Source organism: Triplophysa rosa, linkage group LG22, assembly GCF_024868665.1.
Source record: "Triplophysa rosa linkage group LG22, Trosa_1v2, whole genome shotgun sequence".
NCBI classification, from domain to species: domain Eukaryota; kingdom Metazoa; phylum Chordata; class Actinopteri; order Cypriniformes; family Nemacheilidae; genus Triplophysa; species Triplophysa rosa.
This window is the reverse complement of record NC_079911.1, coordinates 9,166,754-9,184,277: the sequence shown is the minus strand read 5'-3', so window position 1 is coordinate 9,184,277 and position 17,524 is coordinate 9,166,754. Positions and strand designations below refer to the sequence as shown.

Below are 17,524 nucleotides of genomic sequence, written 5' to 3'. Positions count from 1 at the left end.
TGCACATGTTAGGTTGTGATCCATGTCTCCTTGTGGTTTTAGCTGTTTCTTTATTTAGTCGTGGTTTCTTTGTTTGTTCTTAATTAAATCACACTGCACTTGGATCCGCTTCTCAGCCTGGTTTGTCATCATCATTGCAATTTGTTTTATTCGAAAATACAAAAAAATAATTTAATTACTTTCCTATTAGTACTGTTTTCAATTTGAGTTTAACTTTTCTTTAACCAAAATTAAAACACGTTGACTTTTGATATTCAACACTGCACAGCAACACTGCAAAAATTACATTCTCCCTAAGCATTTTTGTCTTGTTTTTAGTAAACATATTTGAAACGTCTTAAATTATGATACATTTACATAACAAGAAAAGTGGCCTAAGATATTTAGTCTTGTTTCATGAAAGAAAATATAAGAAATAGGTAAGTTTATGGGTAACACTTTAGAATAATGGTCCGTTGTTAACAAGTAACTATGCAGAAAGTAATAGGCAGTACTACATTAACACTTACCTTAACACTATTAACTAATATAGAAGCAAGATTAACTAAGCAGTAAGTAATAGCTAATTTAGGACAAAGGTAGTTCCTTATTTGGTATTTGATAATTACTAAAGAAAAATGCCATCATTGACAACTACTTGCGAACTATGACCAATTAATAAAGAAAAAACAATTAATTACTAATCTCAACATTAACGTACATAAAGTGAAAAAATAGGTTGTTTGTGGAAGCTAATTTATGAATAAATACAAATACCAAAAGCCAAATACCAAAACATGAATGGATATATTCTACATATATAGCCTAGAGATATATTTCATGTAGTACTGCCTATTACTTTCTGCATAGTTACTTGTTAACAACGGACCATTATTCTAAAGTGTTACCAGTTTGGGTTTAAAACAAAATTGTAAATTAAATCTACAGTAAGTTACTTGCAAACCTACCTGCTGCAAAACTACAGCAAAGTTTACTGTGTGCGTGCGTGGGTGCGTGGGTGTGTGTGTGTGTGTGAGTGCATGAGTACATTATGTTTAACGTTTACATTAAAGTTATATCATATTAATGTCTATATAAACTTTGCACATGTGCGTTTTGCCAAGCCTCTATAAAATTCTTTAGTTTTTACCCCAGATACTATGCAACATGAATACAAAGTTTTTAATACATCTTTAAAAAAACAAATAGTGTCACTTTGGGACACTACTGTTCATAGATAGACTGATTGAATTGATATAACCAAAAGCAAGTCATTTTTTCATACTATATGCTTTACATCAATCTGTCTGTTACATTGCTAGATGTTTGGAGTCCATTAGGCCCGTGAAGATGTTCCTATAACATAAAGGTTTGCTGCACTCAGCCATTAAGTTTTGACCATGGAGGACTGAACAGAGCATACTTTATACTAGCATGCCATACAGGCCATTTTCATTTTCAATGTCAGTACTGTTCGCACAGTCTCGTCTGAATGTGGTGGTTTGGAGCTTTGCACAAAATGAAGTATGTTATTGATTATAGTAGACATGTTGCTGCTTTGTGCATTACTAATTGCATTTGCTGATGGATCAGAGACAGCAGATAGCCGTTTGTATAGCACTCCAGCATGGCGATGGTTTTATGAATGAGGCTGCCTGGTATTGATCCCGTAATTCTTCCCGTAGAAATGCATTTTTCTTGAAACGCTCTGTAAAGGGTCTGATTCCCATTAGACCCCAGTGTTAACATCTCATCGGAGTCTGTCAATAATTCTAATTTTCCAATAAGATAAATAACAATCATGCTAACGGAAAGATGGTTAGGACACTATGCTCGATTCTCATTCTCTTGGTTATGTTGTCCTGGAAATCCTGAAAAGCTTGGTTATTTTTCTTTATCAATAATCTAGCAGACTGCAATACTGAAAACTTGGAAAGGTATGAAAATGAAGAAGGTAACAAGAATCCTAATTAGATGTTTATTGCACGATGCTACTGCCTTTTGCCAAGTTATTACAGTAACATACTGTATACTTCATAATGAATATTTTGCGCTTCACCATTGTAGAGTTTGTCTAATTAACACTATTAAGTCTTATTCAACACCAGACACTTTTCCTAAGGAAAAAACAGTGCCAGGGAGCGAGAGAGAGACAGGAAAAGAGCAAACTACATGCCAAATCAGGTTGAGCAGTTTGTAGTGTGTGTTTGTCGACACGTTGTTTTCCTGAGAACAGGCATTTGAACAGATGTCAAAGTATGTGGTCACATCTATAGTGACAGGTGAAAATGAGAAACAAGGAAAAACAAACTGCTGTTTTCTTTGTACTAACAGTGAGTGAGGTGATAAGCCCACACTTCCTGTCAGACTACAAACCTCACGTTTAGAGGCGAAGCAAGTGTGCGTGCATATAAAAGTGAGCTGGTGTGTCTGTGATTTTTAATGAATGCTTCTCTAAGCCTAAAATACAGTAAAAAAGAATATGTTTCTACAATAACCAGTGCCTTCATAGAGTAAATATATAGACAGACAGATAGATAGTGCATCTATGTGTTCCTTGATAGATGCATCTGTCATTTTTACAATATTATGCACAAAGGGGTGGGTGGTGGTGTGTCTATGCATGTGTCTCTGTGTGATTTATTTCTATAGGTTATGTTTAATCCTCAGGCAGTTGCTATGTGATTTTTAATCCAGTCTGTTTAATTGTTTGCGTCTGTCCGTGTGTGCGTGTGTGTTAACACACATCTGCTCATGAGAGATATTGACTGATTGATGGTGAAGATTGTGAGGAACAGTCCCCCATCACGAGACACGGCTGCGGATTAATCTTTGCGTAGCAGCCTAGACAGGCGAGTAACTGAAGTCTCCAATGGCACTGATATCATCTCATCACTAATGCTGCACGCTGATGCAATCAGATCAAACGCTGTTTGCAAAGAGGCTAGAAACGGTTTAATTTTTCCGTATTGATTCGCATTGTAAATTGCAACATTTGGACGTGTTTGCTACAGCCAGATAGGAAATGGGTTCACACACTTTGGAATCTATTTTGAGAAACTAGGAAAAATCATAGTTAAATCATAGTTAAATAACAGGAAATGTTCAACATGTTGTTATTCATTCTGTGTCCACATCGTTGCGCATTATACAATGGTTTAGCTAAAGAAAATCTCAATGTGTATGTTTTGAAAGTAAAGTCACAACTCCAGATTGGAGAAACGGGTTTGACCGGAGGGCAACTTTCACATAGTATGGTATAGTTTTTGCTTTGGTAGCCTTATTAGGACAGACTGAACAACGAGTCAATTCTTATTAAACCGACATCTGTGATTTCATGCACCGATTCGAACAGGACTAAGATCACTGTGTTGTACTGAGACAGGACTCGGGAGAATTTTCAAATTAAAAGTCGTATTGAGTGACATGAAAAAATGGGAATTCAATAAACACTAATCAATAGATTCCATATTCCGTGCCTATGCCACGAACTGCCTTGAGACTGGGTTGGTCTGTAAGATGTTTATGATTTAGAATGTATGTAAAACTGCCCTCGTTCATCAGATGTTTTCACACAGCAAATATTTTCCAGATCTTAGCCATATTAGACATATTACAGCTGTACCTGTGGTATCTGTATACCATGGTATAGTTTACAATGCCCAAAACATAAAAGGAAAAGCATTTTGAAAAAAATTGAAATCACAGACATTAAAGACGCCATGAATTAAATTAATATTTTTGTTATATAAGAGGGTATCGTATTCACGCGAACATCATGTAAGTGTCAGAACTAACATTTGAGACCCACGATCGCAGTAATCTTTTGTCCGGTTCGCGATCACGGGTCTCAAATGCTGACAGGTACGGTCATATATCATTAAACGCAATACAACTAGCTACGATACGCAAAGCCTTGCCATCACATCCGGGAAATCAGTCAGTAAATTTGAGTAAAATCATCCCGTGCGAATGCATCACATGAAATACAGATGTGGGGAGGTCATTTATAAATCACAAGAGCTCTACTAATTACCATGCTCAAATTTGTTCCCTGGGATCGAACCCACAACCTTGCGGTGTTAGTGCAATGCTCTACCAACTGAGCTACACAGCAACATATTTGCTCTGTAAAATGCTCTGGAATTTTAGAATTAAAATAACAAACCATATCTCTAAAACACAAATTTCTCCAACGTCCCCCAGGGAAACTCCAGCCAAATCGGGCTTTTGATGAAGATGTGGATGGAGAGGGCTTCCTTCAGGCTCATGTTCACAGAGAAGACTGATGTTTAAACCATGGATGCTGGAGATCCAGCAGTAGCAGCGTTGTAATGATCCACCAGCATCAGTGCCTTGAGGTTCTCCTGCAGGTTTCACTCCATTTTTCTTCTTTTCATCCTGGATCATCAGAATAGACAAGATGGTCTATAAGCCACTGTACAGCATTGTAATAGTGAATTATACAGTAATACTCATCATCAAAATGATATTTAAAAAAAACTAGAAGTAAACATTTCATCAGTTTTAATTAAACTGTTTCAGATGTCGCAGGTGCAGAATTGAGAACTGAATGGTTGCCAGATATTTTGGTGGCTAATACAGTAGTCAAAGAGTGACAGAGGGCAATGTGACTGTAGGTGTGATCCAAAACAGCTGCTGTTACCAAAAGCTTCTCGTGCTTAATATTTATTCCCTTGGGAACAATACTGGTCCATGTTAACTTGTCATAGTATAGTTTTATATTTTCTTTGCTGATATTATAAGGTATTTTCATCTATTGATAAACACACCAGTGGCAGATGTTATTCATGTAGATTGTGCTATTCATGTAGTTATATTTCACAAAACAACCGTGAATAACAATCCATGGCAATTCATGTCTTTATCTGTTTAGGACTCGCTCTTTTAGAATGAGCCTCCTCTCCTTATAAATGACCGTCATGCAATAATCTCCAACAAATCTCTGCGGCCCAGCTGCATATGCAATCCCAGCTGCCCCCCCCATCCCCCCCCCCCCCATGTGCAACAAGAACCAGCATGAAGGTTTAAATGACCCTGAAATATGACTTCTCATTTGTATGTCTAGCATTCTGAATGAAATATTGATCACAGTAGAGAATAGGGGGAAAAGCAGATAGGGATTTTTTTACGTGGACTTTTCAACATAAAACCGTTTTTCTTTCCAATCACGATAAAGTTGTACACCACACTTGAAATCGGTGACTGCGTAGCACATTTATGAAGACAGCAGACAGTTCATTATGTAATAAATTACTGAATCAGATTTGTATTACACTGTGAGACCCCAGAACATTGCACCCCCTTTTTCATAATTACCTTTATTATTCCAAGCCCTTTAAGACGAAAAACACATTGCACCGCTCCAAAAATGTAATTGAAAATTCAGATATTAAAGCTCAACAGCACATTCACAGCTGTCATGCGCACATTATCTGTCTTGACTGGGAAATGGGGATGTTGTGTTGTTTTTGTTTGCTTAACAGAGCACTGTGAGTTTAGCTAAAAGGCTAAATGGCATTTCTGAGCAGTAATTGAGGTTGACTTTCATGTACCGGGAATGGAACGACCCTTTTACTAGATGCTGAGTGAAACATTGGCATGTTAATTACTGTAAATATGTTAGAAAAAGTCACTGGAAATGAAGAGGTCATGTTGGGGTGCCGAAATATTTGTCATGCAAACAAGCAGAAAGCACAAGGCATTTCATTGCTGTATGCAATCAGCTCGTCTTTTGAAACAAATATTCTTGCATTTATGAAATGCTCTGCAGCAAAATATAATCGAAAGCTACATAATCAAGGTCAATATTTTGACATGTGTAAAATTATTCTTTGCCATTCGGATGAGGGCTAATTAAAATGACATTTACCCATAGGAAAGCCAATCGCAAGAAAGATCTCTTTATCTCACTTGTTTCTCAGCAAAGGCACAATGGAAAACAAATTAAGATTTTTACCAAAGTCTTCTTTATAAGATTTTTTCTGTGTAATAATATCCTAGTCTCTAAGGCTTAAGAAATCCCAACAAAACCGCTTACATTAGCAAAGCTATTAAATTTGTCAATCACACTCTAAAAACGCAATCTGTCCTTTACATTTCTCTGACCAGTTAAGGACAATACATTTTGTGTTTTTTAACTCAAACTTGTGCTGTCCCTTTGATTTATTGAGCACAAATAACTCATAATGTGTTTTTGAGAGAGCATAAGTCATATAGTACATTTCAGAATGCATAAAGTTATCAGAACTTTCTTCCACATTTTAGTCAACTCTTACTGTTACAGTTGTCTTAATGTTTCTATTTTTATGTCTCCTAAAAAGAAGAAAAGAAAGAGCAGCCCCGAGCAACCAAATCTTTGTTAATATATCATGTTTGTATTTTTCAATAAATTTCTTAATATCTGCATGTACACTAGGGGTGTAATGAATTAAGGTGCCGAAAGAACCATTTGATCATTTTTATAGACGACTTCATCTTAACAGCATAAACAAACGTTACTGTGCATGCACACTTTTGTGACCCCAGCTGAACTTCCGGTACACATTCACAAACAATAGTGTGCCTGTACATTATTTTTGATAACAATCAAAAGAAACCGAAAAGAACTGTTACTTGGCTAAACTCTCCAATATTTTGAATTTAGACTCCGATACCAAGCTCAACCGCTATGTCAATGAACCACACGGTTTGTTTAAATGCGACCGAACTACAGGACCCATTTAACAAATTGTTAATTTAATAAAATTAACATACAAAAAAATCAACAAATCTTTTATTTAATACAATTATTATACAGTAAAATGATTTCCCTTCTTTACTTTTTTAATTCAAAAATCTTTTCCACTACAAAGAACTTTTTGTGAACAGATGTTAAAGGATCATTATGAAACCCCAAAAATGGTTGTTCTATGGCATCGTGAAGCAACTTTTTTAAGAGTGTATATGATTTATTGATTCAAATACATATACAAATGAATATCCTTTATTTTGACACTCTCAACATCTCTCATGCAATGTCTGTCCACGTTTCTGCCCATGCATGAATTAAAGGGTTATTTCACACGAAAATGAAAATTCTGTCAACATTTACTCACCCTCAGATTGTTCCAAACCTATATAAATTTATTTGTTCTGATGAACATAAAGGAAGCTATTTTGAAGAATGTCAGTAACCAAACAGATCTCATCCTCTATTGACTCCCATAGTAGGGAAAATAAATAGGCTATTTCGCATCTGTTCCTCATAAAAATCGATCTTTTCGCGTTGGTACCCTTGGAATATCTGTATTTTTGAACGACATTGTGACTGCTTGTATCTTGTGTTTTATATTACGATAAATAAACTGTTTAAATTACTTGCTCAAACTGCCTGAATAGCGTCATGGAAACGCAATTATCCTGGCCATTAAGCTTAAATGAAACCCCGAAACATCATTGCAAATTATATCTAATAGACATTTTCACAATGTCGGTAAAATTCGCGTTCCCGTCACGTCGAAAAACGACGGCAAAGGGGTACCCTGCGCGTTCAAAAGCGATGCCGAAGGGCGCTGACCGAGCGTAAATATGGGACGAGTCGGGAGTGAGGATGTGTTGATGGGGGATTAGATCGGTTTGGAACAACCTACACTGTAAAAAAAAATATCGTAAAAAAACGGTCAAATCACTGGCAGCAGCGGCTGCCAAACAAAAACCATAAAATTAAGATGAAACTCCGTAAATCAAATAATGGAGAAAAACATTACATTTACGTAATTTTTCTTTAAATGTTTTACAGGGAAACACAGTTATTTCACAGACTTTTCCTTAATTATTACGATCAAACACCTTCAATAAAGTGACTGCACATAAGGTTTTACAGAAAAATACTGTTATTTTATGCTTTTTTTTCTGAATTATAATGATAAACCTCTTTAAACTATGTGAAAGTACTAATGTTCTGCAGAAAAACACTGTTATTTTACAGTTTCTTTCCTGAATCTTTTCAGTCAAATACTTTTAATACAGTAAATGCTCTGTAACTTTACAGATATTGGCCATGAATTACTAGTCAGATACTGTCAATAAAATGAAAAACACATGTTTAGCATTGTAGAATAACATTTTATTTAGGTAAACATATTAATCATATGAACACAATCACCATAATTTGTAAATGTACACTCGAAATACACAATGATTGACTTCTTTACAGTACAGAATTACAGTATATGCTTTAAACAAATGGTTGAATATAATAAATAAATAAAAAGTACATCCCCATACAATACATTCATCAAATTCTTATAAAACAAACTTTTAATCCTGGAGAAATACAACAGTTTCAAGTGGTGTTGAAAACATTTACACAGGGTCACAAAAAGGTATCGGAGGAAGTTTTGATAGTATATTTGGACAAACATCAAACTGTCAGAATAAGTAAATCATACCATAAGTAAAAACATACCACAAAAAAGTAAATGAGTCTGTGGCAAATATGCAATGTAGTAACGTTAGATAAAGGACTAAATCTGCCATCATTATACATTACGGCAATGTGAATACAGAGTATACTGTTAGAAAACAAGTTACAATGCTAACTTAAATGTAAGTCTTATAACTTCCATCATTAAATCAGCAAAACAAGTCACCAGTTTAAAGGAATGGACAATTTTTCTTTCACAAATGATGTAAATGTTTAACTGTACGTGATTGTTATTGTAAGAGTTAGAAAATAAAAAGTCCCTTATTTTGTTATGTTTTAACCCAAGAAATACGTAACCCAAACGGTTACAGAGTTACATTATAACAGTATTAAGCATACATAATATTACACAATTGTTAATAACAACATAATACAAATACTCAGGTCGAATGTTTAAACACTTACTACCGATGGAGTTTGGGTGCCTGGGTAGCTTTTCTTCCCTTCATCTAAAAAATGAGAGCAAATGTTTTATCATTAACAGTTATTGTTGAAATTAGTGTTTAAAATGGAATGCAAAAGAAAGTCAGAAAGAAATCTAACGTTACACATACTTACCAGGTGTGTGTACTGCCCAGGCAAATCTTATCATATATTTCTGTGTACTTAAAGAAAAACACGTGTGAGAAGAGGAAGATTACTTAAGCTCAATATTATGTAGAATGTTATAGCATTGAAGTTAGTGCTAATATCGCTAATCACGATTAGCATCACACTAGACGAAAATACAAAAACAAGTTTTTACCTTCTGCTGGTAAAGCTGTTAATGCGTGTGATTATTCTCCAGCAGCCTGCAACTTCCACACGACTTCGTGTCTTCAGCGCTGTTTACATATAACTGGACCATCAATACTACTGAAACTAACTGACAGACATCAATTCCTCGCGTATGTTCAAAATGAACCAGTGAAGGGCGCGAACAGCTCTAATTGGCTAGTTTCCTGAATGACAGTAAGTTTACCCAATCGTGCTCAAAGCAGCACGGGGAGTCAACCAATGACATCTGTTTACCAATAGCAAGTGTAGTAACAACAGCTATAGTTAAGATAGGTTGTTTTTAAAAGAAAATAAACGTGTTTAGTTTTATTTGAATGTTGCTATATATTTAATTGGTCAGATGTTTTCATTGCAGTATATGAATAAAATTAACTAATGTATGGTACAAGTTTAATGAATACACACGTTTGGTGCTTGGAAGTGGTTTCTAAAAAACAGGCACACAAATATAAAATGTTTCAGTGCCATTACATGAAACAAAATTAGGGCTGACGACAATCAACAAAAATGCAGCCACTACTTTTACAAAATAGCAAAAGAGCAAACAAGATGCTTATGACATACTGCAGGCCTATATGAAAAGATCATTACTAAATGTATTAACATTATGGTAACTTACAGCTCGATGTATTGTCCTAGAATGATCCTCTTGAATTTGAACAAATCTGTTAAGCCTCTGGCCACATTCTCCAAAGTTCTATTCTGATTACGTTTGTTTTCATATGTTTCTTTAACTGCAGTTTTAAATCAGTCCATTCTCCTGTCTTTAAGGTTTTTCTCTCTGAGCTAACCAGGTTTAATGTATGGACTGTAGTGGTTAGGCCATAGCCATTCATGATATGAGAAAAAATGAATTTATTAATGATTATCATTAATCATGTTTTTGTTGGCTAGACTATTGCAACTTTTGTCATGTTTACTGCCATGTGCTTTCTCTCCCTGTTGAAAAAAACAGCCTTATGCTACTGTAGTTAGGTATGTTTTGAAGCATGGTAGCTGGTTTGAGCTGGTCATGTGCGGGGCCCGGTTGCATAAAGCAGCTTAATTTTTTCCCTTAAGTATGACACTTTAGAGGTGATTTCCCTTTACCGAAGACAATAGGAGAATAACTTTAGTAAAACTTAAGGTATACTTAAGGACACACTTAAGGCAAAATTACACTTAAGGTGCTTTATGCAACCGGCTGGTTCTCAGCTTAAACCAGCTACCATGCTTCAAAACATACCTAACCAGCATATGCTGTTTTTTTCAACGGGGCTGTCATATCACTTTCAGGAAACATGAAAGTTCCAACCTCAAGAGTAGTGCAGCTTTGTAATTTTGACTGTGTATTGTTTAAATGTACTGTAGCCTAACTAAACAGTTTGCTAAAAAATTTAACGTAAAAATATGCATATACACTAATAAAAAAACTAAGATCTGACTTAAAAATATGGAAGAAAACCGTTAAATGATTTGTACAGAAATAAACCTTTATATAATGAGCAACAAATTTAATTACAGAAAATTATCATAATTTTACATAAATTTGTATGTTACTTAAGAAAGCAGTAAAAATACTGTATAAATATTACAGTATTTTTTCTCTACAAAAACAAGAAAAACATGTAATTTGTCATTATTGTCTTAACACGTAAAATAATATGTGGGTTATTAATTAACAGATAATTGTCTGTAATTTTAATGAAATTTGTATACAATTTGAAAAAAAGAAAAAATTACAGTAAAAAATTAAGGTTTTTTCCTGTTAAAATACAATCTTTTTTTACAGTGTAGGGTTTGAGTAAATGTTGAGAGTATTTTCATTTTTGGATGAACTGTCCCTTTAAAACTTTAGTCTACCACCTGTATGATGAAACAACAAGTAAGACAAAACTTTCCTGTTGAATGTAGTTTTTTGAGGTATGGGCTAATATTGTATCTCTGATTAAGAAAGTAAATATCACACTGTGTCCTGACAAAATGCACACTAATTAAAATGACAATGGGGCATTTCAGAATCTAGATAACCTACAATATTGAAACCATTGCAAACAAATAATGAGTTTTTGGGGGTGACTGATTCAACAAACTTTGTCAAAGGTTGAGACAGTCCGCCTGTGGCTGAGAGCAGCTCCCTAATTACGGATGGAGTCGCTGATATTAGCGCACATATGAGTGAAGATCAGCGGGGAGTAGAGCGCGCAGTGTCAGAGAGTGACGGGTGCCAGGTGCGATCAGGCTTGACTGCTCAAGTTAATCCTCATTACGGAGACCTCATTTTAGATGCGATGCAGTCTGATTCATCACTCATCCAAGTCTTCGCGCATAACGCGCCCATTCCTCATGAAACGGCTCGATAAAGCACGTCAACACACTCCGGTTGAGGGGTCATGGCACACGCGCTCGTCTGTTTGTTTAAAGTAAATGAATGTGACCCGATTTCAAACGCAGCATGTAGTTATAGTAAATGTGGGTGTGGGTGCAAATTGATGTAAATAAACACCTCATTGCCGTCGAGTTCAGCTTTGATAAACAACCGTGTAAGAAGGGCATCCGATTCAAAGTTTAGAAAACGCAGTAGGCTACATAAATAGAAAAGTCTAGCATGAGATGCTAATATTTAATACGATCTTTAAGTATGAGTGGTCTGTTAAGCAAGGACTTTTAAACCACATGATGTTGTTGTCCCCACAGACATAATAAATAGGCTTGTTCGACTTGATGCGGCGCTGCGCAGATCGATCGAAATCTGACTTGAAGCAGTGCATGCCGGTTAGAAATTTTGTCCGACTTGAACCGGCGCCGATGCCACGTGACCTTCACGTGTCGCATCAGAGTACCGCGCGAGCATTTCGAGAACAGCCGGCTTGCTCAGCCGATGCAGCATCTCAGGAGCGGCTGCACCAGGCTGTGGTGACGACACAGCTTTTCATGATTGGCTAGACACCCAAGGTAATATATAGTTTGATTTACGTATTATATAAAAACTAATGTTTTTCACTGTGGAAATGTCCTTTTCTATAGTAATTTTAGAAATTTTAAAAGATAAAAGATGTTCTTTTATTAATCCGGTAAAACCGTTACAGTAAAACATGATGATATGTGATATAGTAAAATAAATAACACCGCCGTGCATTATAAGTATGAAATAGCAGTAGTCATATAGTAAAGACAGTGTTTTGATTTTTCCCAGGATTTTAAAGTGAACGAGCTGTGTTCTGATCATGTGCATTTATACCATAAATTATTTCACATTAGCGATGTGTAAACAAATAATTAAGCCTAAATGATTGCTTGACAAGCCTGATATTTAACAGTTCCGTATGACAGTAAATGTACATTCAAGTCTATAACCATTTTAACTAGAGCCAAAACGTTTCTGTACTCCACGTAAATAGAAAAGTATTGAAATTAGTTGGGAAATGAAAACGATGTTGTGTTTTTATCCAGAAAACTGCAGCTCCACCATTCACTCGTATTTCTTTGTAGTCAGCTTTTGCCCTCACCAATATGGCGGTGGGGTTGACATACGATCCAGTGGAAAATGAGGCGTCTAGTTAATATATATATGTCTATGGTTGTCCCAATGCATGTGGTATGCAGAGGCACGTTTTCATCTTTAAAAAAGGTCTGGTAATCGTGAAAAATATAGGCCCTATTTTTGTCCAAAGCTGACACCCAGTTGGTTTAACACAAAAATCACAAAATGTAGTTATATATTTTCAATATTTTCAATAGTTTTCAATTAATACAAATATTTAAAGAAAGTGAAAAAAAGCAGCCAACAATACAATTGGTGAGGTTAATAATAAAAGATTATTTATATATAATTATTATACTATCGATAATAGAAATGATACAAATATATGTATACAACAATATATTGTTGAATACAACAATACAAATATAATAGTTCTCACAAAAGATTAGATTTCTTATGTTTTAAAAGTGTGGGACATCAAAGGCTAGAGTCTATAGGCCCATCATGATGCACTATTAAAGGGACAATTCACCCAAAAATAAAATTTCTGTCATCATTCATCCACAATGATGTCTTTAAAAACCTGTGTATCTATCTTTGTTCCGTGGAACACAAAAGAAGATATTTTGAAAAATGTGTTCATGTGTTCATACAATGGAAGTCAATGGGGCCAATGTTGTTATTTACCAAGATTCTTCAAAATATCTTCTTTTGTGTTCTGCGGAAGAAAGAAAGTCATTCAGGTTTAGAATGACATGAGGGTGACTAAATGATAAAATAATTATAATTTTTGTGTAAACTATCTCTCTAAGTTTGTCTGTGAAATATTAAGCTATAAAGGCGATTGAATAAACGTTTTATAAAGTTAAACTTCATCTAAATTAATTACAGTTTTGCAATGCCAAACACTGCAGGATGTCATACAGTTATGCATAAAATGGGGCAAACCTTGAAAACTCTTTCAATGTACCATAACTTTTTGAAAGGACATCATATTTTTAATGTTTTATTCAAAAAAGAGAGATTGAGAAGCGACTCTTACATCAGTCATATTTTCATCATCATGCATCATAAGATGAACAGGTTTGTAGGAACTAACTTTGTTTAAGTTTTGCGATGACAATCACTGCAGGATATAAGAAGGGGTTATGCATAATATGAGCCAAACTTATTAGAAAGCGAGAAGAATCACTTTTCAAAGTATACTTTTGCATATTATCATATGCAATATATATTTAAGGGGAAATAAAGAAATGGAGCCTTTTCATCTTCTGAAGTCATTGAAAGGGTCAGTTTTTCATGCTTCACATTCAGCTCACATTTCCCAGCACAAATTTCATCCTTTTGTTTCCTCTGTCATAAACATCTGAGCTTTCATGGAGGTACATAGAAAGAAGATCGAAAAGTCATAATGTTTTGTATCCACTTCAAGACAGCCTCTCCCATTCAGCTCCGCTTGTTTAAAAGCGAGTTAATTATGCAAAGCAAATTTTCCAATTTAATCTTGAAATGTGGCTAATACGCCGATTTATGATTATCTGAAATGTAAAACAGCGGACTGAAGCCGGAACTAAGCGAGTGAGCATTTGATTTCATGAATTCATCCTTCCTCTCATCTCCAGTGCTGCGCTCATACATCGAAATTCAGCAGAAAGCTTCATAATTCTTCAAACAGACGATTTCTGTCTCCCTCTCCTATTATAAAAAGGAATCAAAAATGTGGGAATAGAAGACAACTTTTCCTTGGAGTTTACCCTAGGAGTGTACACCTTCCTTGCCACGCTGAAAAAATAGTTTTAACGGGATTCATAGCGAATTCCTATTCATTTCTCCAGCCTCTGTGTGCCAATTAAAGGTTTCTTTCCCAGCATGAATTATATCGGCTCGGGGTAACATTGACTCTCGACTTCGGGCCCTGTACTTTCACTATAATTGCCTTTGGGGTGATAGAAAATGAATGTGAGGGGTTTAGTAATGCAATTGATGCTCCGGAAAGGAAGTGAAATACTGAGGGAAATGTTCGAAAATGTAAAGGCGTGAAAAAACGTCAGGCAGCATGAGTTGAGCAGCAGAATGTGAGGATGTCAAGACTCTCGGGTAGAGTCTTGGAAAGCGAAGGCACTAATAGGAGAAGGCTGTGGCAATTCTTCTGCCATTACACTGGCCGATTAGCCTAATTGCTTATTCAAGCCTGAACAATTTGGTTAGACGTTGTTGGGCAATTATTGCTCTCTTAGCGAAGAATAACAGTTACCCCCCGCATGCAGTTCAATGCAGCCCATGTTCATGCATACTGTATGCTGCCTTTTTTCATAATGATTTCAATGTTATGTCATTTATAATATGTTAATTTAAAAAATCAAATAGCAGATATGATTTTTAAACAATATGGGATTTATTGGTATCAAGCATCAACAGGCACTATCTGAAGCTATTTGAGCATTATTGTATAAGACAATAACGGTATGCCATATTAAATGGAAAAGGCAGATCAGAATTGACAGCCCGTTACCAAACTGTCAATTAAATTCTCTAGGAATCAGCCTCCGTTTTAAACCCGATTTTTCTCTTACTTCCGAACAATACAGTGGCTGTTGGACTGATCTGTTGCCACTGGCAACAAGGGAGCTGGAAAAAATCCATGGCAACATGCATCGGCTGTCACCGGTGTAAGAACTAAAGCCCATAGACTTTGTGTTCTTAAGAATCTGGCCTCTTTAATGGAGTCTACATGTACTTGTTTTTTTTTTTCAGGCGCTGTATTTACGTCTGGAGCTTTTGTTTGGATCTGAATCAGCTATCGCCTGAGACATCTACAGTATAGGTGCGTGGTTAACACATACATTACAGAGATGTAACATTTATTGAAAGAGAATTTTCCATTAAAAAAAAACTCATTTTGCTGATTTTAGTAAACACACATAATTTGCATCGCATTAGTAAAGCAGGTCTGGCACCGTGCTGCAATGCTATAAAGGAATTGATTCACTCCAGTGTTTTGGAAGCGCAAGCCGACTGTGCGACTTGACCCTGACTACTGCCGGGCTGCAATAGAAATTTCAGAGGACACCTGAGCACATAGTTTCTATTCAGCAAGCCGTGGCCCTGCCTGGGCTGTCAGGGCCGGTTGTCGATCTCCTCTGGTAAAATCAATGGCGGGAAGATTAAGCAGCGAGCGGCCAAGCAGAAGGAAACATCAGCGGTGTGTACATTTTCAACCAATGGCTGTGTTAGGTAAAGATTAAGTTGGCGCTTATCACCTTCTCAGAACAGTAGCAGAGATCGGACCAGGCTTATTGTTGCCTTTGCACACGTTGGAAAGCAAGATAAATTCGTCCTGAAAAACAGGCTGTTTACTTTCTCAGCTCGACATTAACATTCCTATTATGTTGTCTCACGAGATCCGCTCACGTCCCGGAAAAATAAGCTTATTTCTTTGAGCCTTAGCAGCAATCACACATCACAATTACCCGCCTCTAATATTTTACCGCGTCTCCAAACTTCCGTGACTTTCTGACTCTTCTTATTGATGAAGGGAAAAATGAATCAGCGCCGGGATCAATTTAACAGCTGCGGCTGGGTGGCATGCCTCACACATCACATGAATGATTGTTGCTTATTCTAAGTCACATTCTTCACTTCTCCGCCAATTTCTCACGACCGTTCCCGAATCCATCACGCCGGCTGGAAATTTCAGGGTATCGGAGTGCATCAGTATATGAGCGGAGATTTCCAGCAGAATCTCCCCTGTATGGCACCTCACTCAAAATTTCATGCCAAATGCGTCATTCATATTGGAAAATGACACCAAAACCTACTTATGGAATAGCTGCAATATTAATGAAACATGTTTGATGGAAGTGAGAACAGAGATGAAAGATCCACTTCACTATTTTAAAAAGTAGCTGGGTAAAAGACGAAAAGATCTTTTCTTCTTTTCCATGTCTCCGTTTCTGCATGTAAAGATTGGCCTGCAGGAGGACTATAACTCGCTCTCTCTGGTCAAATATATTAAACTCGTGCATTCAATGAAGACGGAGAAAAAACATTCAATAGCTTTTAAAAGTCCCTGGTGAATAGTACCAGTCACATTGCTGGCAGGAAGCAAATGGATCATATTTTGTTACGCTGCGGTTTCGAGTCAAGAAGACACTTTGGTGGAGTGACCTCACTGAGCAATGCTGTTCATTATCTGGTAAATCTGCTTCAGGCTGTGAACCGTTTCTACTGTCTTCTCCCAGACAAAAAGTCAAAGGCAAGATCAAAGCATAATATGAAATGATGTGTAAAATTTTTACTCAAACAAACATGCTTACGGCAGCTGTGGCTGAATGCACAATGAGATTTAGGAAAGTAGGACATGTTTCTGGATCAGCATCGTTTGTTTCTCCTGTAATGTCATTTTTAACAACCAATAACAGACTGAAAACAAAACCAGAGGACTGATAGAAATGTAGCAAATGTTCTTAATCTTGAAGCAAAGGTAAGCCATCTATCCCTGTCTAATATGTAGCTTTAAGTAAGACATCTATGTGTTGCCTAAACTCTGGAGAAGCACAGGAGATTTGATTTAACTACAAATAAGTTTAGGGTCGGACTATCTGTTAGGGGAACTGTTTAGAGATCCTGATAGTTATCAGTCATTGTTTTTGTTTCTACATACAAACATACAGGCTCAAAAGATAGCCTAAAACTACTTAACTAAATTATTGAAGTGTTTCATACTTTATTCTAGAATATGTGAGCTACTGTATGTCATATTCCCATTGAGCTGAACTCCCTGAGTGTTGCTCTTCGTTATCTAATAATTCTTCACC

At 36.1% G+C, this 17,524-nt stretch overlaps 2 long non-coding RNA genes across 2 annotated transcripts in view; one reads left to right on the top strand and one right to left on the bottom strand.

Annotated features, from left to right (window-relative positions):
• Nucleotides 1-7,983: 7,983 nt before the first annotated feature.
• LOC130546192 (uncharacterized) lies at nt 7,984-10,710 on the bottom strand. The gene is made up of 3 exons (XR_008961750.1): nt 9,213-10,710; nt 9,026-9,072; nt 7,984-8,916 (listed from the first exon to the last, which is right to left on the bottom strand). It is a non-coding gene; the product is annotated as an uncharacterized LOC130546192 (long non-coding RNA).
• Nucleotides 10,711-15,292: 4,582 nt separating this feature from the next.
• LOC130546422 (uncharacterized) overlaps nt 15,293-17,524 on the top strand; it is a 29,619-nt gene continuing 27,387 nt past the window's right edge. Inside the window, exons 1-2 of the long non-coding RNA XR_008961770.1 lie at nt 15,293-15,376; nt 15,462-15,531. This is a non-coding gene — a long non-coding RNA (uncharacterized LOC130546422). The remainder of the gene's footprint in view (nt 15,377-15,461; nt 15,532-17,524) is intronic.